The sequence below is a fragment of the Bufo bufo genome, chromosome 1 (genome assembly GCF_905171765.1).
Source record: "Bufo bufo chromosome 1, aBufBuf1.1, whole genome shotgun sequence".
NCBI lineage: Eukaryota > Metazoa > Chordata > Amphibia > Anura > Bufonidae > Bufo > Bufo bufo.
Window position 1 is genome coordinate 680,993,430 of NC_053389.1, and position 22,675 is coordinate 681,016,104.

Sequence of the window (22,675 nt, forward strand, 5' to 3'; positions counted from 1 at the left end):
GGAAATTGTTTTACATTTCGGTTCAGGAATAGAATTGTATAAGGTTGTTACTGTTAATGGCAAAGAACAGGAATCCAGCAGGGTGTCTGGAAGTATTAGGGCAGATACATGCCACATGGGGACATGTCACCACTAAAGTCGGTCATTGGCTACCACGGCACACGGTACACGTGAACATGTCCATACCCAGCCGAAAGCAAACAAGCTAGGGACAAGATGATAACCAATCAGGCTCCAGGGCAGAAGACTGGAGCAGCAGTGATCAGGCAAGTATGAATCTTTCAATAGGTCATACATGCTACGGGGATAGCTGAAATCTTAAGTAGTCCTTAACCCTTTGAGGACTGACCAAAGGACGTATTTGTCTCATGTTTTTAATTGCCTGTATCATCTGATTAAGAACTTAAAATACTATATTTTTTTTTTGGTTTGAGTCAAAATATTAGTTCTTATCAACAAATGGATCTAGCTTTATTTATTGTTCAAATACATTCTTAAAGGGGAAAAAATATAATAATTTTTATATTGATGACGGTAATCTTATGGTCCTAAGAGAGTTAAAAACCCTTTTAAAAAAGATGCAGAGTGCATTCGGATTTTTTTACTACAGCATGTGTGGATGACGTTTTATAAAATCAAATCCACGCTGTCGTACTGTAATACACAGTATAAACACACTCAGGAGCCCTCTTTACTATATTATAACGCTTTGGAGTACTTGGTATGAATCAGCATAAGGTGCATAGACCCTTTGCAGGATGACTGCGAGGGAATGGCGGTAAGTAGATAGAAAATAATAATCTGTGTCTTAGCTGTTCTGCCATTTCAGTAATTGTCATGATTGAGTGGACTCAAGAGCAAGGCCTACATCATCACTTGCAGGTGCCAGCTGCGTTACACAGATTGCACCCTGCTCTCACTACCAGAATCATAAATAACTCAGATCCAGGCAGTTTAACCACTCAGAGGCTGCGGTCAATAGCAACCGTGGCATCTGAGCAGTTAGGCAGAGGAGGGGAGCTCCCTATGTCCTTCAATCGGCATCCCACAAATGCAATCGCAGGGTGCCAAGCAGTTATGTCACTAAGATTTGTAGATGATCAAATTTTCAAGCACCTAGCTCCAATCTGTGGAAAAGGCCTAATGAAAAGGCCTAATGAAAATGTGAAGCTATGTGAAATATGTAATTGTGATGATAATGATGACACCCCTTTTCCTTTGCAGGCTGTGATCGGGGAAGAAGATCCCCCTGCTGGTAAAAATTTATGTGATTTGACTATGCTGATTGATAATGTTGGTAGCACACAGTTGAGGGAACCGACTGTGGGAAATGTGCAGGAAAGTGTGGCAGTGTTAAAGGGTGTACCACACGTATCAGGTGCAGATAAGCTGTCGCCACAGTGTTTTAGGATTAGCGAGCTCAGGTGTAGTGTTGATAAAGGTGTTGTGACATACAACGTGAACCAGGCGCATGAAAGAGAGCCTGAGCAGGTTCAGGATATGAACCTGATTAAGTGGGGAGAAGTCAGCATAGTGTCTGAGAACTATACCCAGGCAGCAGAAGACTTCCTGGCAGGTCTGAACATCCCGAAGGAGCATGTAGATGGGCATGACGGACTGCTGGCAGATACTCAATACCAGCGGGGCCTGGCATATCAGGACAGCTGCAAACGTGAGGAGCAGAGTGAAGACAAGAAGAAACAACTTGTTAGACAAGCAAAAGAAATGGAAGCAGAGCTTGAAGATGAAAGGAAGCAACGTTCATTGGCTGTAGCAGCCAGAAACAAGCTCGACATAGATATAAAAGACTTAGGGGGGACAAATTGACTCTGCAAACAAAAATAGAGAAGAAGCCATCAAACAACTGCGTAAAGTGCGGGCGCAAATGAAGGATTACCAGAGAGAGTTGGAAGTCATTAGAGCGTCCAGGGATGATATTTTAAGTCAGTCTAAAGAAGATAAAAAGAAACTTAAAAGTCTGGAGGCGGAGATGATCCATATGCAGGAGGAGCTTGCTACGGCAGAGCGGGCCAAGAGGCAAGCCCAACAGGGTTATACTGAACGGGCCAAAGACAGACTTAGAAAGGCTACTCTCCAGATTGACCAGATGAATGCTGATCTGAAGGCAGAACATAGTAATGCTCAGAAGAATGAGAATGCCAGTCAGCAATTGGAGCAACAAAACAAGGAGTTAAAAACTAAATTGCAAGAATTAGGAGACTGTATTGAAACCAAATTCAAAGCATCCATCACGGCCTTGGAAGCAAAGGTCGCACAACTGGAGGAATAATTTCATACTGAACCAAAAGAAAGACAGGCTGCAAGTTAACAAGTCTGTCGCTCAGAGAAAAAGCTGAAGGACGTGCTAATGCAACTGGAGGATGAAAGGTGCAATGCTGAAGAGTATAAGGCTAAATGCACACGATCAGGATTGCGTGCGGAATTTCCGCGCGGAAAATCCACACTGTAGGTCATGTACATTTTATTTTATGAGAATTTGAAATTCTCAGTGCACACGATGCAGATTTTTTCCGCGCGGATTTTGACCTGCGGTGCGGATTTTAAAATCCACAGCATGTCCATTTATTTTATTTTTCCTGACCGGATTTTCTTCATTCACTTAGTAAAATCCGCACCGAAACCACACGCAAATCCGCATGCAAATCTGTACCAATTGATGCGGATTGACCGCACAGATTTGCCTGCGAACACCTGCGGATTTCAGTGTGGATGCTCCGCACATGAATTCTGAACGTGTGCATGTAGCCTAAAGACCAGGTAGAGAAAATGATAATTACACTTACCAGTAATCGGATTTTCCAGACCCCACGACAGCACCACAGAGAGATGGCTCCGCCTCCCAGGACAGGAAACCTGCAGCATAAAAAGGAAGGTGGAGCCTCTCTCCCACCTCAGTGAGTTTACAGAGCATGAGAGGGACTCCAACCTGAGTTAGTTTATACATCTCTTCTTTTTTTTTTTTTTTTGCTATTCCCCGTGCAATCACACAGACACCATCATCATAGGGGGAGGGGGGGGAAGGAAGGGTGCTGTCGTGGGGTCTGGAAAATCCGATTACTGGTAAATGTAATCATTATTTTTCCCTTCCCCCAGGACAGCACCACAGAGAGAGATTACAGAGAAAACACCTTCCTTAAGGGTGGGAAACCACTTCCAAAACCTTCTTTCCAAACAGAAGATCAGAGACAGAATTAAGCTGCAGCCTATAGTGACGGTAGAAAGTTGTCACCGCCAGTTCTGTGAGAAGGTCTGGCAGATGTCCTTCTCTACCTCTTGCATGACTTTCTTTGTTTTGGTTTCACTTCGTCATCTCCTTTCCTTCTCCCAGGTGTAACCTATTTAGACTAATCGTCTCCCTTCATATTTCCTCCCATACGGCCTCACTTTGCGGTTTATACTACTTCCTGGATGAAGTGTTCACTGCTGGAGGCTGCTGCTGCTGTTTGCTCAGATAAGTCTTTTAATGTATTGTGTTTCCTTGCTGGCTTGATTCTAGGGCTGCTGCTGCTGTTTGCTCAGATAAGTCTTTTAATGTATTGTGTTTCCTTGCTGGCTTGATTCTAGGTGACCCTGACTCCATCTGTAGTAAGTGCAGGGAGCCGGTGGTCGTGTCCTCTCACTATTATAGGGTTTTCAGGTGTCACACAGTCATCGGTACGTGGGCATGCAATCGTCTACCATTGAGACCCTTGCATGGGCATAGCAGTCAGGGAGAGCTCTTAGGGTTTTATAGGGCTCACCTATATGCTCCTTAGTTTGGGATCAAGCCAGTAGGACATTTATTCATAAGTTCCAGCTATCTGCAACATCACCCGTGACAAAAGTAGAGGGAGAGGACCACGTAGCCGCCTTACATATTTGCTCAATGTATACATTAGCCTTTTCCGCCCAAGAAGTAGAGACCGCCCTAGTGGAATGAGCCTTCAGAGATGGAGGAGGAGAACATCCTGAAAAGGAGTATGCTAGAGAAATGACCGTTCTAATCCATCTGGCAATATAACTTTTTGAGGCTGTCTTACCCTTATTGACGCCTGTAAAAAGAACAAATAAAGCAGAGGACTGCACTCCTTGGTTACTTCTAGGTAATGAATAAGAATTCTCCTCACATCTAAAGAGTGAAAAACTCTCTCTTCATTATCTTTGGGCTCGGCAAAAAAGGACGGAAGGACTATCTCCTGGAGCCTATTAGACCTTGACTGAACTGTTGGTAAAAATGTTGGGTCTGGCCTAAGTACTACGCTATCCTCCAGAATCGACATAAAGGGAGGGTTGATAGAGATAGATTGAATCTCGCTAACCCTTCTAGCAGATGTTAGAGCTACCAACAGGACTAGTTTAAGGGTAAGCATTTTTACTGAACAAGACTCAAAGGGTTCCCTAGTTAACGCATTCAACACTAGGTTCAAATCCCATGGGGGAAATTTAGGACTTTTCACTAAGACGATTCTATCTACCACCTTGAAAAATCTCACTATCCAAGGGTCCATAGCAAAATATTTACCCCTGAGGGCAGAAAGGGCAGAAACTTGCACTTTAAGAGTGCTCTTAGCCAACACCATAGATAAACCCCTTTGGAGAAACTCTAAAATTTGTACAATAGAAATTTCACAGGGCCATTAATCTGCCTTTATTACTGCAAAGGATAAGAATCTTTTCCAAATCCTAGCATAAAAAGAATTTGTCACCGCTTTCCTACTTTTAAGTAAGGTAGCTGTTAAGGCTTTAGAAAACCCCCAGCTGATTAGGAATGACCTCTCAAGTTCCATGCCATGAGATGCAGCCTCCCCACATCTGGATGATCCTCCGGGAGGATCCATTGATCCGAGATTGACATGGATCTCAGGAGAGAAAACCATTCCCTTCTTGGCCAAAAAGGGGCGATCATGATCATCCTTGCACCCTCATTCCTGATTTTTTTGAGAACAAGAGGGATCAGCTGTAGAGGGGGAAAGGTGTAACCTAGAGGATAGTCCCATTTCTGGAGAAAAAGCATCCACTCTGTTCAGGAACTCCCTCGGATTGAGAGAGCAAAATTCCTCTACCTTCCTGTTCTTTCTGGTGGCAAATAGATCTATTGAAGGACAGCCCCAGAGACTCACTATCTTTGTGAAAATTATGGGGTTCAGGGACCACTCCCCCTGCCTCAACCTGTGACAGCTAAAAAAATCAGTCTGGAGGTTTTCTTGTCCCTTTATGTGTAGGGCCGAGAGATGAGCAATCTTTTCTTCCATCTCTTGGAACAACAACTCTGCTTCCCTCATGAGAGCGTGATTTTCAGACATTATTCTGGCATGCCTTTGCTAAGTAAAGGGTAATGCTGTCTTTAGAGCTAATCTTACTGCCAGCAGCTCCTTCCTGTTTGATGAGAAAGCATTCTGCATTGGAGACCACTGACCCTGAATGACCTGATCCAAAAAATGGGCTCCCCATCTACAAGGGCTGGTATCCGTGGTTATCACCACAGGGTCTGGGTAACACCAAGGAATCCCCTGGCTTAGGTTCGTATAATCTTCCCACCAGGACAGGGATATTAGTGTCCAAAGATCCCCCAATCCTCTTTAGTGATCGAAGGATCTCTCTTTGAAGCTGTCGAGTATGGAAATGTGCCCACTGTACAGCCGGGATACAGGAAGTCAGTGACCCTAGAATAGACATTGCCTTCCGAACTGTCAACTTTGGGTCTGATCGAACCCACTTTATTTTTGTCTGAATATGAAAAATCTTTCATTGATTCAGAAAGATTTTTTGAGCTACTGAGTCCAGCAGCAGACCCAGGAATAATTGTCGCATCTATGTTAACATTCTGGATTTTTCTAAGTTTATGATCCAACCTAAGCTCTTCTGAGATCCCGCTATGATTAGAAAATCGTTGAGGTAGGGTAGAAATGTGATGTCCTGTTTTCTGATAAACGAAGCTACATCTGCCACCACTTTCATAAAGATCCTTGGTGCCATGGAGAGGCCGAATGGAAGAGCCTGAAATTGAAGGTGACTTACCTCCCCCTCTATGTTCACCGCTACCCTGAGGAATTGTTGATGAGCTGGATGAATGGGTATGTGATGATAGGCATCTTTTAAGTCTATGACTGCCATAAAACATCTGGGAAACAGAAGATGAACCGCTGATTTTACCGTCTCCATCTTGAATTTCCTGAATAGTAGGAATTTGTTCAGTTGTTTTAAATGTATAATCGTGCGAAAAGAATTGTCCGGCTTTTTTTTTTTTTTAACTAAAAACAGGGTTGAGTAGAATCCTTTCCCTTGTTCTGCCGCTGGAACCGGAACTAATACCCGTTTGTTTAACAATTTTTTTTTACTTCCATCTCCATTTCTGGAGATCCTCTTGTGGTTACAAATTTTTTAGGTGGATTTTTCTGGAATTTCAGCTTTAGTCCTTCTCTTAAAAGTTTTTTTACCCAATCTCCTGCCATCTTCTCCCAGGCAGGAAGGAAGTACTTCAACCTTCCACCCACCACGCTTCTGGCGTTATTGTTTAGATTGTTTTCCTGGCTGGGAGGAAGAACCCCCGAACATGAAACCTTTGCTTCTTGTAACTCTAGATATGGGATTCTGGTCTTTATCATCCAACTGCCTCCGACTCTGAAATCTGGATGATGTACGAAAGGGGGCGAAGGGAGCAAAGGAGGATTCTTGAGAAAACACTGGAAACCTCTTCTTTCTATCCGCTGCCTTCTCTAAAAGAGAGTCTAGTTCTGAACCAAATAGTAACTGACCCTGACAAGGGATAGTCCACAATCTTTGTTTAGAGGATAAGTCCCCCCCTTTCCAATTCTTCAACCAAAGAGTTCGGCAGGCAGAATTGGAGAGGGAAGAAGCCCTAACCGCATCTACGGAAGCATCAGCGATGAAATCAACCGTTTTTTGGAAGGTGGGCAAGGATGCTAGGATCTGTTCTCTTGGACATTTCTCTTTAATCTGACATTCTAGTCTTTCTAACCAAAAGGCCATGGATCTGGCTGTAACCGTGGCAGCAATATTAGGTCTGAAAGTGGAGGCCACCACCTCCCAAGAGTTTCTAAGGCAAGCATCAATTTTTTGATCCAAAGGATCCTGTAGGAATTCCATATCCACAAAAGGTAAGGAAGACCGTCTAGAAATCTTGGGTATCGCCACATCTATTTTTGGGGCTTTATCCCAAGAAGAAAATGATTCTTCAAAGAAAGACTTTCTTTTAAATCCTTTGGTAATGAAGGCCTTCTTATCTGGTTTCTTCCATTCTCTGTCAATAATGGCTGACAGACTTTTATGCAAAGGAAAACATCTGTGCCTTTTTCCCCTAAGGCCCTCAAACTCTCTTCTTCCACCGGATCTGATCTTTTTTTCTCCTCCATCTCTCAAAACCAGGACGTCTGGTGAAAAACTAAGTATCTCAGTATAACTTTTATGAGGCCGGATAGAACTCCTCACCGGAGGGGTCTAATATACGAGGAGGACAGCAGAACCGCCAGTTAGGAAATATATATATATATATATATATATATATATATATATATACACATACACACACACACACTCACCTAAAGAATTATTAGGAACACCATACTAATACGGTGTTGGACCCCCTTTTGCCTTCAGAACTGCCTTAATTCTACGTGGCATTGATTCAACAAGGTGCTAATAGCATTCTTTAGAAATGTTGGCCCATATTGATAGGATAGCATCTTGCAGTTGATGGAGATTTGAGGGATGCACATCCAGGGCACGAAGCTCCCGTTCCACCACATCCCAAAGATGCTCTATTGGGTTGAGATCTGGTGACTGTGGGGGCCATTTTAGTACAGTGAACTCATTGTCATGTTCAAGAAACCAATTTGAAATGATTCGAGCTTTGTGACATGGTGCATTATCCTGCTGGAAGTAGCCATCAGAGGATGGATACATGTTCTCATTCTGTTTACGCCAAATTCGGACTCTACCATTTGAATGTCTCAACAGAAATCGAGACTCATCAGACCAGGCAACATTTTTCCAGTCTTCAACAGTCCAATTTTGGTGAGCTTGTGCAAATTGTAGCCTCTTTTTCCTATTTGTAGTGGAGATGAGTGGTACCCGGTGGGGTCTTCTGCTGTTGTAGCCCATCCGCCTCAAGGTTGTGCGTGTTGTGGCTTCACAAATGCTTTGCTGCATACCTCGGTTGGAACGAATGGTTATTTCAGTCAACGTTGCTCTTCTATCAGCTTGAATCAGTCGGCCCATTCTCCTCTGACCTCTAGCATCCACAAGGCATTTTCGCCCACAGGACTGCCGCATACTGGATGTTTTTCCCTTTTCACACCATTCTTTGTAAACCCTAGAAATGGTTGTGCGTGAAAATCCCAGTAACTGAACAGATTGTGAAATACTCAGAGCTGCCCGTCTGGCACCAACAACCATGCCACGCTCAAAATTGCTTAAATCACCTTTCTTTCCCATTCTGACATTCAGTTTGGAGTTCAGGAGATTGTCTTGACCAGGACCCCTAAATGCATTGCCATGTGATTGGTTGACTAGATAATTGCATTAATGAGAAATAGAACAGGTGTTCCTAATAATTCTTTAGCAGGATGCCGGAAACATTCTAGCTGCAGATACCGGTTGTACTCCCTTCGTTCGTTCCTGTGCCTGTATGTGTGTGTGTGTATATATACACACACACACACATACAGGCACAGGAACGAACGAAGGGAGCACAACCGGTATCTGCAGCTAGAATGTTTCCGGCATCCTGCTCCTTTTAAATGATTCTAACTCCTCCCCGCACCTGTGGAACGCACATCCGGACCACACCCAGAAGAGCGTTGCTTGGAACGCACTTCCCCTGGAAGCGAAGTAAGTTCTCGCAATGCCTCCTCCTCTGGTCCGCACGTACCGGCGTATGGAAGACCAAATCCACAGTGGGTCCCGGCCGCATGCGGTGGAATACAACACCCACCTTGGGCTGTTTCCTTTTTTCTGGAATCTCCAGCGCGCCCTCACTCCCATTGAGGAGTACACACGCGCCTGCTGTAAAAGCATCATAACAGCCCCGGAGTACTACTGGATCCTCGGGTCCTGCCAGCCCAACTTATGGGCGACAGACCCCCAGCAGGTATGTGCCGCATAACCCTCCAGCCTCTCTGGGACTTCCAGGCCATGGGCAGAACCTAAAGGAAAACTGCAGGTCTCGCACTCCAGGGACAGAAAACCTCACTGAGGTCGGAGAGAGGCTCCAACTTTTTATGCTGCAGGTTTCCTGTCCTGGGAGGCGGAGCCATCTCTCTGTGGTGCTGTTGTGGGGGAAGGAAAAAAATAATGTTCATATGAACCAGTTGAAGCGCCAGGTAGAAGAGGCCATGAAGTCCAAGCCAGGACCTGTTGAGAATGGGTCTGAAGATGGAAGAAGTTTCTGCTGAACAAGTGGAAAGGGCTGATACGGATGCGCAGGGCAGGAGACTCATGGCAGTGAGTACCCGGGACCTGGTCATGAAAGACATCCCTCCGCCATCAATGCCTTCCAGGAAGTCAGCAGCCCTCTGGGGATGAAATACAGTGAGATGGACGACTAATATGCAGATGCTGTCTATTACTATGGGAGGGCTCTCCTGGAGCTTGCACGAATGGAAAACAATGTCCTGGGTGACCCTCCTGGGTGATGCCAGGAGAGGAAAATGAAGAGTCTGATAAGGGCCCTAATATCCCCAGTGCCTAAAACCTTGATTAGAAAGAAAAGGAGGAATTAAAGGGATTCTGTCATCAGAAATGAGCCCTCTAAGCTAAACATATGGCGAAGTCCCTTGTAAAACACAGAATCCTAAAGTGAGTTTATCAAATGCCCCTGTGGCTCTATATTCCTAAAAAAGCGGTTTATATCACCTGTCATTCATTTAAAAATGTGTCCAAGGGGACATCTCATGGTGAAAGGTGCCCAGCTGCAGCCAAGTCGTTTAGTGCCCAGCGCCGCCTTCTAAGCTGAAATCGCCACGCTCCCTTTCATGCGATCCGCCTACCTCACGTCATCACTGCCTCTCTAACCACCGCTCGCTTCATCCAGATCCCACGAGCTTTGAACCAGGCTGTAGGAGGTTGGATGGCTGGGATGGGCAGTCAGTGGAGGTTCGAGTGAAGTGCGCCAGCTGGCGCATGCGCACTTCGCTATACGAGGCCGCTGCCAGTAGTCTGCACGGGCGCATCAGGATATACCTAGTGCGCACGCGCGGGATCTGGATGAAGCGAGCGGTGGTTAGAGAGGCAGTGATGACGTGAGGTAGGCGGATCGCATGAAAGGGAGGGCGGCGATTTCAGCTGAGAAGGTGGCGCTGGGCACCTTTCACCATGAGATGTCCCCTTGGACACATTTTTAAGTGATTGACAGGTGATATAAACCGCTTTTTTAGGAATATAGAGCCACAAGGGCATTTGATAAACTCACTTTAGGATTCTGTGTTTTACAAGGGACATCGCCATATGTTTAGCTTATAGGGCTCATTTCTGATGACAGAATCCCTTTAAGAATGCAGGCATATGATGCCATGTCAGAGAAGGATGAGAAGGCTAGCAAAGAGAATGGAGACTCCAAAGAGATGAAGGCTAAAGAAGCTAAGGCCGATGAGTTGGAGTGGGAGAAATCCTCAGAAGATGTAGAGCCCAAAGAAGAGGCTGAAGGAGAGTCGGCCGAAGTGGGAAAAGCCACTGAAGAGGCAGAGGACTCTGGACCTCCTGCCAAATCTGAGAAAACCACTGTTGAAGAGAAAGAAGAGCATGGAAATGGAAACATAGAAACATAGAATGTGTCGGCAGATAAGAACCATTTGGCCCATCTAGTCCAATATACTGAATACTATGAATAGCCCCTGGCCCTATCTTATATGAAGGATGACCTTATGCCTATCCCATGCATGCTTAAACTCCTTCACTGTATTTGCAGCTACCACTTCTGCAGGAAGGCTATTCCATGCATCCACTACTCTCTCAGTAAAGTAATACTTCCTGATATTACTTTTAAACCTTTGCCCCTCTAATTTAAAACTATGTCCCTTTGTAGCAGTTTTTCTTCTTTTAAATATTCTCTCCTCTTTTACCGTGTTGATTCAGTTTATGTATTTAAAAGTTTGTATCATATCCCCTCTGTCTCATCTTTCTTCCAAGCTATACATGTTAAGGTCCTCTAACCTTTCCTGGTAAGTTTTATCCTGCAATCCATGTACTAGTTTAGTAGCTGTTCTCTGAACTCTCACCAAAGTATCAATTATCCTTCTGGAGATATGGTCTCCAGTACTGCACACAATACTCCAAATGAGGTCTCGGTAGTGCTCTGTAGAGCGGCATGAGCACCTCCCTCTTTCTACTGGTAATTCCTCTCCCTATACACCCAAGCATTCTGATAGCATTTCATGCTGCTCTATTACATTGTCTGCCTACCTTTAAGTCTTCTGAAATAATGACCCCTAAATCCCTTTCCTCAGATACTGAGGTTAGGACTGTATCACTGATTTTATATTCTGCTCTTGGGTTTTTACGCCCCAGGTGCATTATCTTGCACAAATCAACATTAAATTTTAGTTGCCAGATTTTTGACCATTCCTCTAGTTTTCCTAATTCCTTTTCCATTTGGTGTTTCCCTCCAGGAACATCAACCCTGTTACAAATCTTTGTGTCATCAGCAAAAAGACACACCTTACCATCGAGGCCTTCTGCAATTTCGCTGATAAAGATATTAAACAATATGAGTCCCAGAACAGATCCCTGAGGTACACCACTGGTAACAAGACCATGGTCTGAATATACTCCATTGACTACAACCCTCTGTTGTCTGTCCCTCAGCCACTGCCTAATCCAGTCAACAATATGGGAGTCCAAGCTCAAAGACTGCAGTTTATTGATAAGCCTTCTATGTGGGACAGTATCAAAAGCCTTACTAAAGTCTAGATAAGCGATGTCTACTGCACATCTGCCATCTATTATTTTAGTCACCCAATCAAAAAAACAATAAGATTAGTTTGACATGATCTCCCTGAAATAAACCCATGCAGTTTTTCATCTTTAAATCCATGGGATTTTAGATGTTCCACAAATCTCTCCTTAAGTATGGTTTCCATTAATTTCCCCACTATTGATGTCAGGCTTACTGGTCTATAGTTGCCCGATTCCTCCCTACTTCCTTTCTTGTGAATGGGCACAACATTTGCTAATTTCCAATCTTCTGGGATGACTCCTGATACCAGTGATTGGTTAAATAAATCTGTTAATGGTTTTGCTAGTACACCGCTAAGTTCTTTTAATAGCTTTGGGTGTATCCCATCAGGCCCCTACGACTTATTTGTATTAATTTTAGACAGCTGACTTAGAACCTCCTCCTCTGTAAAGACACATGCATCAAAAGATTAATTAGTCTTCCTTCCTAACTGAGATCCTTTCCTTCATTTTCCTATGAAAAAACTGAACAGTAGTATTCATTGAGGCAGTCAGCTAGTTCTTTATCTTCTTCCATATACCTTTCTTCTTTTGTTTTTAATTTGGTAATTCCTTGTTTTAATTTCCTTTTTTTCATTTATGTATCTGAAGAATGTCTTATCACCTTTTTTCACTGACTGAGCTAATTTCTCTTTTGCCTGTGCTTTAGAAGCTCTTATATCTTGCTTGGCCTCTCTGCCTAATCTTCTAAATTTCCCTGTCATCCTCAGTGGTCTCTTCCTTTTTTTGCTTTTACTGACAAGCCTAATGCAGTTATCTGTTGCCTTGAATAGTGCCACTTTTAAGTAGTCCCATTTCTCCTGGACTCCATTGAAAACTGTTCCAGTCTGATAGGGACTCGTATACCACTAATCTAATTTTTGAAAAGTCAGTTTTTCTAAAATATAGAAACTTTTGTTTTTGTGTTGTGTGACTCACTGTACTTATAGTAAACCACACTGACTGGTGATCACTAGATCCCAAGCTTTCCCCCACAGTAATATCAGATACCAAATTCCCATTTGTGAATACTAAATCTAAAATGGCCTCCTTCCGGGTTGGCTCCTCAACTACTTGCTGTAGAGATAATCCCAGTAGGGAATTTAGAATATCTCTACTCCTGGCAGAACTAGCTATTTTGGTTTTCCAGTTTACATCAGGAAGATTAAAGTCTCCCATAATGATAACTTCCCCTTTCAATGTCATTTTAGCTATTTCCTCAACTAGTAGATCATCTAATTCTTTGACTTGGCCAGGTGGTCTATATATCACACCTACATGAGTTACCTTATGATTATCAAGCTACAACGTAGCCCAAACTGACTCTAAATTGGTCTCGCTAACTTGTATTAGATTAGATTTTATGCTATCTTTTACATACAGGGTAACCCCTCCCCCTTTCTTGCCTTCTCTGTCTCAACTATATAGAGAGAACCCTGGTATTGTTATATCCCAGTCATTACTCTCATTGAACCATATCTCAGTAACAGCCACTAAATCTATATTCTCAGATGCTATTATAGACTCGAGTTCATTGATCTTATTCCCTAAACTGTAAGCATTTGTAGACAAGACTCTGAGCTTGTCATTTCTTAACCTATGAGCTACTGACATCTTCTGGTATTGTTTCGGGGGGCAGTCGGACTTCTGGATTATCACTCTTTTGCTCCCCTTTCCTAGTTTAAATGCTCCTTAGCAAATACTTTGAACTGTTCACTGAGGACATTTGTTCCCTTGAGAGAAAGATGCAAACCATCTTTCTTGTACAGTTAGGGTACAACTAGAGCTAACATGAGACACAAAGCCAAACCCTTGGTTCAGACACTTTTCACCAAGCCATACATTGAATTCCTTAATGCACATTTGCCTGTCATGTTGAAGGTTATGCACAGGCAAAGCTGCAGAGAAGGAAACAGTCGATGCAACCTTCTGTAAATCATTACCAAGTGTGTGAAAAGCTTCCTTCACCTTTGAAACCTCATTACAAGCCAGATCATTTGTCCCAAGATGGACATTAACATCCACCTCCCTTTCCTGCTTTGCTTGCTTAACAATATTAAGGATATGTCGTCTGTCCCTGCTAGCGGTAGCACCAGGGAGACATCTCACAAAACCATTTTCCTCAAACTTTACACCTCTTATGATCGAATCGGCCAACAACAGCTGCTTACCATCAGTCCTCACCTTATCCTTTTTGTCTTTGGCTGCAGTCTTGCATACCTTAAGCATAGGAGATGATGTTCCTCACCCACTGTGCCTGAGCCATCCTCCATGTTGCTCTTGCACTCTGAATGTGCTGCAAATTAATTATGGAGAGCCACAGACTGTGGAACATGTCTTCTATCAACAACTCCATAAGGCTACTTTCACACTTGCGTTGTTCTTTTCCGGCATAGAGTTCCGTCACAGGGGCTCTATACCGGAAAAGAACTGATCAGGTATGTCCCCATGCATTCTGAATGGAGAGTAATCCGTTCAGTTTGCATCAGGATGTCTTCAGTTCAGTCGTTTTGACTGATCAGGCAAAAGAGAAAACCGTAGCATGCTACGGTTTTATCTCCGGCTAAAAAAACTGAAGACTTGCCTGAATGCCGGATCAGGCATTTTTTCCCATAGGAATGTATTAGTGCCGGATCCGGCATTCAGAATACCGGAATGCCGGATCCGTCCTTCCGGTATGCGCATGCGCAGACTGAAAAAAAGGTGAAAAAATAAATGCCGGATCCGTTTTTGCCGAATGACACCGGAAAGACGGATCCGGCATTTCAATGCATTTTTTCGACTGATCAGGCATTTTTAAGACTGATCAGGATCCTGATCAGTCTTACTAATGCCATCAGTTAGCATACATTTTGCCTGATCCGGCAGGCAGTTCCGGCGACGGAACTGCTTGCCGGATCTCTCTGCCGCAAGTGTGAAAGTAGCCTAAGTCTACCAGAACCTACAGTAAACCATCTTCCATTTCTAGGGGGCCTCTGTGGCAGTGGCATTGCAACATTCCCAGCCTGAGTTTGTTAAACAGTTAATTTACAAATCTTCAAAAATGCAATTTCCTGCTGCATTATGGAGAGCTGTCTACAGATCAGACGGCATCCAAATCTCCAAAGAGTGGAACATGAAATAAAAGCACAACAATTCCTGCACTGAACCAGGTCTGCCATTTTAAAGAGGGGAAAGATTTTAAACAAACAAATCTTACTTTTTTAGATTGTATGCACCTCCAGATTACCTCCTGAGTATCTCCTAAATATCTCTAGTGCACTTAGAAATGCTGCACTTTGAGAATGATGCAAGCTATAATTAGGCAAGCTAATACTATGTTGCTATATATATATATATATATATATATATACACACACACACACACACACACACACACACTCCCACAAAGCTCCTCCCCCAACAACAAATTTAACACCTCAATGGCCCTATGCTCATTTGCAATCAGACAATAGCAAAAATCTGTCTAACAAATTCATTACCTGTTTTGAAGCAGAGTGTCTGAGTAGCCACCAAAAACACAGCTGAAGTTCTGCTACAGTGGAAAGCTCTAATCTAGTCTCCTGAATATTTCTAGTGCACTTAGAAATGATGCACTTTGAGAATGATGTAACTTCTGATCGTTCTAGAACTAGCAAATCTGGAAACAGAGAAGCTGAAAGAACTGGATAAATTAAAGGTAGAGCCTGTCGTTGGTATCAAAATCCAAGATCGAAACGCTGAGAGTAAAGGAAAAAAAAAGTTGCAATCTTTTGAGGAAATAGAGAGACAAAGAGAGCAAGATGAAAAAGTGCGAGAGTACAGCATTGTTGCTTGTGAAAGAGTAGAAAGGGCCATTAAATGGGCACCAGAGTCCTTTAGGTATTATCTACTAGGTAGAAAGTTTGCGTTCATGACAAACAGAGCTCTGCTGGCATGGCTATGGCAGAATGAAGGAAAAAATGCGACACCGGCCACATCGTCTAGAGAACACGGTGCGATGTTGAAAAATGGCCAGACCTCCGGTCTGGAGAAGAGGGGGCGGATATGTGGTGATGTGTACAGTAAAAGTCCTGGAAGGGGTGTATATCTCACCCAGGTTCCTCAACTGGGTGAGATAAGTAAAATCCAGGAGGATGGCGCTGACTTCGGCAAACATAGTTGCTGAAGCTATTTTGTTTAAGTACAACGGCTGGACTTTATTTGGACTAGGAAGGTAGGCTTGGTAGCGGGACCTTTCCAGTCCACCCCCATTCCAGGGCATGTCTTTCCCCTAACCAGATGAGGCCTGCTGTAATCAAGGAGGCATAACACCAACCCTCTGTGTGTCAGTCTGGGGAAGAGAGTACTTGGAAAACAGAGGCCTACAGAGGCTCTGGGTGGTCTCAGCCAGGAGGGCTGAGGGCCATGAGGCTACGTGTAGCCGGAACTCCTACCCGTATGGACTTGTGTTTGATGAGCAGACCTGCTAAGGCTTGGAACCTGAGACCCTGTCTATAAGCTGTGATTAGAGGTGAGTCAGGGAAAAGTACGATGTATTAGTTAGAGCCCAGATGGGCAGGTGTTTGTTTTGCTGTTTTGTGTGTGCTGGTGCCAAAATAAATGCCCATTTTGGACTTTAAGTCCGCTGTCTGACGAGACGTCTGTGATTGTGACCCCCTGAGAGAGAGCGATCCCTTACAATATTGATGACCGATCCTTTGGTTAGTTCATCAATATCAGGTTTGTGGGAGTGTGACTCTTAGCATCCACAATGATTAACTGACTAAAGGGGCTGAGCTGTTCCAAAGTGCACCACATTCTCTTCTTTGTTTTCCATGTGCCATGGTAATAGCAGTGGTATACTGTATATAAGGTCTATTTGTCCATACAAACTATTTTTTATGTCCCCCATTGCTATTTAGAAACCAGCAAAGGGATAACAGTCTTTCATTTATATTTTCATTCCACCTAAAGTAGGGCAAAATATTTTGTCAGCTGTAGTTCTAACACCTAATGGGAACATGACCCATTCATTGATTTCTAAGTGTCAGAGCACTGCCCTAGATAACAGGGAACATGATCTACAGGGTGACAGTTCTGCAGTCCAACACTTGTCATTTTTCTTCCAAAAACAGATTATCTGTAGTCTGTCCCCAAGAACTGGAGCAGTGTAGTTATTTGACTATTTCAGCAGTGAATCAATCTCATCCATCATTAGATATATCATTAAGATGTACTTACACATAGAGGCACATATAAACCTGCTGTCAGTTTTATAGCCACTGAAAGTATTACATAGTCAATAAACTTGGAAAAAAATAATTTGAAGGCTGCCGTACAAACCCAATTACTATATTTCTTATGTGTCTTTTATGAACAATAATAAATATTAATGAATGGTTCCAACAGCATGGCAGCATAGTAGAGAGGTCTAGATTGGAAGTGAGTAATGCTTTCACTAAGCAAGATCTGATGTAAAACATCCAGCAGTATCCTACAGACCCATCTTTTCTGGGTGAGTGGATGAGGGGCTTACCAATAAGCCATAACTGTACAGTTGTTATTTTTTGTCTACCTTTACATAATGTAAATGTATAAATGGATGTTTTATTTACTGGGCATTCCACCCATTGTGTAGAATCCTAAAATCCCTTAAAGAGGTTGTCCCACCATTGAAGTTTATCACCTATCCACAATATAGGTGATAAGTATTTGATTGGTGGGAGCCCGACCACTGGAATACCCAAATGATCATGAGAACGGGGTCCTGGAGTCCTAGACTGAATCGAAAGACTCAAAACATCCAGCGCTTCAGTGACGTGTAGACTATACTTTATAAATCCATCAACATGGCAGGTACACACTTTAAAATCTGGCTAACGCGTTTCGATTAAAAATTATCTTAGCTGCAGCTACAATTAAGATCATTTTAGATATAAATGTGTTAGAGAGATTTCAATATGTGTACCTGCCATGTTGATGGATAAAATTAAATAAAGTCTGCACATCACTATCTTAAGCGCTAGATGTTTCTTTTTTACTTGGATTGTGGCCTACTCCAGATTTTCTGTGCGCAGCTTAAGCTACAAGAGGGAAGGAAGGTGAACTGTGCATCTAGTCTCAATATTAAAAGTTAATGAAAAGACTGTAGAGTATGTGTGTCTTTCCGGGGACTCTGTCCCCCATTCTCAGAGTGGATAGGTGAGAAGTTCTTATGCTGGGTCAACTGCTTTAAGAATGTGGCTAATTTTAGCTGAGGATGCAGTGCATTTTTTAAATATTTTCCACACTGGATTCTGAGAGTTAAAACTGTTAATTAAAAATAAAATGCATTTTAATAAAACCCACTAGCACAGGCTCAGACTGGCCTACGGGGGACAGCCGAATCCCCTGGTAGTGCCCCTGAGCAAAGCCCCTAGTCCTCCATCCCTTGCACAAGTGGCACCGTGGACCGACTGAACTTCATACATATAGGCAGCATACAGCATCTCAACCAGCCTATGTCCATTTAAAAACTGTGTAGATTATTTAACAAACTACCCAGTTAATTATTATAGATGCATCGGGTGGCTGAGGTAACCTGTAGGTACAGAGGAAGGACAGCCAGTATCCTCTTTCATTAGGTGTCCACCATCTTGAAGTCGCTGCAGAGGCCCCATAATCAATCATTTTGTAGCGTCTTTTTGCAGCCTGCCACTGTGTGAGCAGATAATATTTGCATGTAGTTTTACAGTAGGCCCTCAGAATGAGGTCTGAATGTTACTGGTGGGCCCTAGGTACCCCAATCTGACACTGCACATACCTCAGGTAACCCTCAAAAAGACACTTCTTGGCCAGGGGTGTCCTTTAAAACTACCAGCCTGGGAATTCTCACTGGAGCTAACATTAAGCTAGTAGTGCCCCCACCTCTTGATGCTGCATCACAAGTGATATATGGATAAATCAGAGTGGAGAGTTAAGCACAAAATCCCATAATTGTACATTTACATCTGATGGGATTAAGGGGTCAACATTGCTGTTCCTGAAATTCAGCAGACCTCAACATAAAAAAAGTAAAGAGATTATGCATTATGACAGTAAAACTTAAAGAGTTGTCTTCTTTTTCATGATCAGGATAGGTCACCAATATCAGATTGGGGGGTTCCAGCAGTCAATCTCCCGCCAATCAGCTGTTTGAAGAGAATGCAGCGCTCGTATGTGCTCTGACTTCTCTTCACTGTTTACCTGGTCACTCTCGAAATTGCAGCGGCGAGCAGTGTAATTACAGCTCATCCATCCACATTAATTTTATTGGACTGGTTCCTTTATTCAAGTGAATAAGATGGAGCCATTCCATTAAAGTGATTGGGAATAGCTGTCACGGCTGAGGATGGGGGAAATCCTCAGCCGTGCAATGCCAGATGCTGTAGGCCTACTCGGCCAGGAGAACAGGATAGGGAGCAGGTCACCTCCTAACAGCGTCCCTACCCTGACCCTAACTCCTAACTGCATGGGCCGACCTTAAAGGTAGGAGGACCCATGCGCAGGAACCTCGGATCCCTAACTCACCCTCCGTCCGGTCCCTGCGCTAGGAGTCAGGGTAAGACGACCTACTCCTCCTAGACGCGGAGGAGCAGGAGTCTCACTGGCCAAGCTGTTGGGAAAAAGGGGAACACAAACAGTTTTACGGGTATGGCAGGCGAACTAGAAGTTCCTCCAACCTGCCACAGCCTTGCTGACTGGATCCCTGAGCAACAGGAATCCAGAACCGTAAACTGCACAAAAATGACAAGGAAGGTCCCAACAGAACATCACATACAACATGACATACAAGAAGGCATAAACATAAACTTAAACTTAAATCTATGACCACAGTGGTGGCTCTCACAGGCAGATGGAAAAACACAGGAGGCTGCTATCAGCAAGCATGCTGAAGCAACCTCCTGAGCCCTGCCACAGAGAGAGGTTATATAGGCCCAAAGTGGCCACACCCAAAGGAAGGACACACCCAGTGACATCACACACACACTGGGAAGGGAGTTAACCCTACACACACCACAGAAGGGAAACTCACAAAAAGGAAAAGTGTCCAACAGATCACACTGTGGCCGTTGCCGCAAGCAACGACATGGGTGGCACACGTGTCCAGGGAGTCAGCCCGAAGGCCGGGACACTGCCACCACATGTACATAATACCACCTAAGGTTGCCACGGGTAACCACAGTGCGGGGAATGATGTCCGTGCGCACACAAACATAAAACACAGTGCACACCAGACATACAAACGTGCATCCAAAACAACTCCCCGGGAACCGCACACAAGGCTGTTGTCCGCGGCAACCGCACCGAGGCCAACTACATAATGCCTCAGCTGCGGTTGACACAACAACCAAAACCGCGGGCAACTGTATGCGACTCCCAAGGAGTCACGACCATAACCGTGGCCGTGACAATAGCGAAGTCAGGGGCGGACATACCGCCTGTGCAGCTGGTTCAGCTGCACAGGGGCCCAGTGCGGGAGGGGGGCCCTTTCTGACTGGCGGCAGGGCAGCAGAAGTGAAGAAGACCGCTTCCATTGTGGAAGAGCTCATCTCTATATTCATCTGTATTGCCGTCCTCAGGACAGCGATACAGATGAATGGTGCGGTGGGGCAGGGGAGAGGCATCTCCCTTGCCCGTTCCACTAGGCCTGCAGCCTATCAGAGGCCGGTGCAGGCGACATGATGTCATCACACCGCCTTAGTCGTACAGCACGGGACACAGGCCGTAAGAGACCTGCATCACATCGCTGAAAGCAGCATGGAGGCAAGTATGTGAGTTTATGGTTTTCATTATTTCTAGTATAGTATGGAAAAATCCATGTGTAGAGTAGTGGTAGTTAGATAGGGGCACTCCCACTAGCAGTTTGAAAAACAATCATGGATATGAGGGAGCTTAAAATATAACTTTAACTAGTATACCTTTTAAGAGAAAAAGTGCCACGTACAGATGATGAGGATATGGCTTAAAAAGTATAGAACAATCTTACCATTCCAACGCAACCCTGATAGGGATCAACCGAGCGTGGTGGAAGAAATACACCTGTGCCGGTTGCTGGATGTGGTCGTTGGTTGTTTGGAGATGTAGACAGTGCAGGGAACCAATAATCCCTAGTAATCCCTAATTGGGGCATTGCTAATGTGCACCTGCCTGTCTATACAGAGTTCCTACCACATAAGGGGCGGCCCTGTCCGGATACCTTACCCTAAAATGGGGAGGTATCCCTATTATGCCCTATAGGATAGAAACATAGAAACATAGAATGTGTTGGCAGATAAGAACCATTTGGACCATCTAGTCTGCCCAATATACTAAATACTATGGATAGCCCCTGGCCCTATGTTATATGAAGGATGGCCTTATGCCTATCCCATGCATGCTTAAACTCCTCCACTTTATTTGCAGCTACCACTTCTGCAGGAAGGCTATTCCATGCATCCACTACTCTCTCAGTAAAGTAATACTTCCTGATATTACTTTTAAACCTTTGCCCCTCTAATTTAAAACTATGTCCTCTTGTAGCAGTTTTTCTTCTTTTAAATATTCTTTCCTCTTTTACCTTGTTGATTCCCTTTATGTATTTTAAATTTTCTATCATATCCCCTCTGTCTCGTCTTTCTTCCAAGCTATACATGTTAAAGTCCTTTAATCTTTCCTGGTAAGTTTTATCCTGCAATCCATGTACCAGTTTAGTAGCTCTTCTCTGAACTCTCTCCAAAGTATCAATATCCTTCTGGAGATATGGTCTCCAGTACTGAGCACAATACTCCAAATGAGGTCTCACTAGTGCTCTGTAGAGCGGCATGAGCACCTCCCTCTTTCTACTGGCAATTCCTCTCCCTATACACCCAAGCATTCTGCTACCATTTCCTGCTGCTCTGTGACATTGTCTGCCTACCTTTAAGTCTTCTGAAATAATGATCCCTAAATCCCTTTCCTCAGATACTGAGGTTAGGACTGTATCACTGATTTTATATTCTGCATCCTGACGTGTCACGTTTCAAGCGGTCTATCATCAGGGAAAAAATCCAAAGCATGCAAAAGGCATTTCTGAGATCAGTGGATCTTAAGGGTACAAAGGAGCAGGACAGCAATGGTCCTATTAGGTAGAAGGCCCCACAAGTTGTTGGGGGGCACCTCTGGGGCAGCCGAAATGATGTCTTGATGAATGGTGCAGTGGGGCAGGGGAGATGCATCTCCCTTGCCCGTACCACTAGGCCTTCAGCCTATCAGAGGCCAGTGCAGGTGACATGATGTCATCACGCCGCCTGAGCCGTACAGCATGGGACACAGGCCGGAAGAGACTTGCATCACATCACTGAAAGCAGCATGGAGGTAAGTATGTGAGTTTATTGTTTTCATTATTTTTAGTATAGTATGGCAAGAAGGGGGCTGGGGGCCCTATATACTGGAACATTATGGGGGTAGCACTTTAAAGAAGGGGGGGAGAAGCACTATGGGGGCATCTACTGGGGGCCCTACATACTGGCATATATTATGGGGGGCACTAAAGAGAAGTGGGGGGGAAAGGAGGACGAGGATTATGGGGGCATCTACTGGGGGCCCTATATACTGGCATGCACTATGGGGGGCACTATGGAGAAGTGGGGGGGAAAGGGGCACTATGGGGGCCCTATATATCGGCATGCATTATGGGGGGGCACTATGGAATAGTGGGGGAGAAGAGCACTATGGGGGCATTATATAGGGGCATTTAATACTATGAGGAAAGGAAGAGAGGAGCATT

General features: G+C 44.1%; 1 pseudogene; it reads left to right on the forward strand.

Moving 5' to 3' along the window:
• The first annotated feature begins 772 nt into the window (after nucleotides 1-772).
• On the forward strand, nucleotides 773-3,216 carry LOC120986710 (annotated as a pseudogene).
• Nucleotides 3,217-22,675: the final 19,459 nt, after the last annotated feature.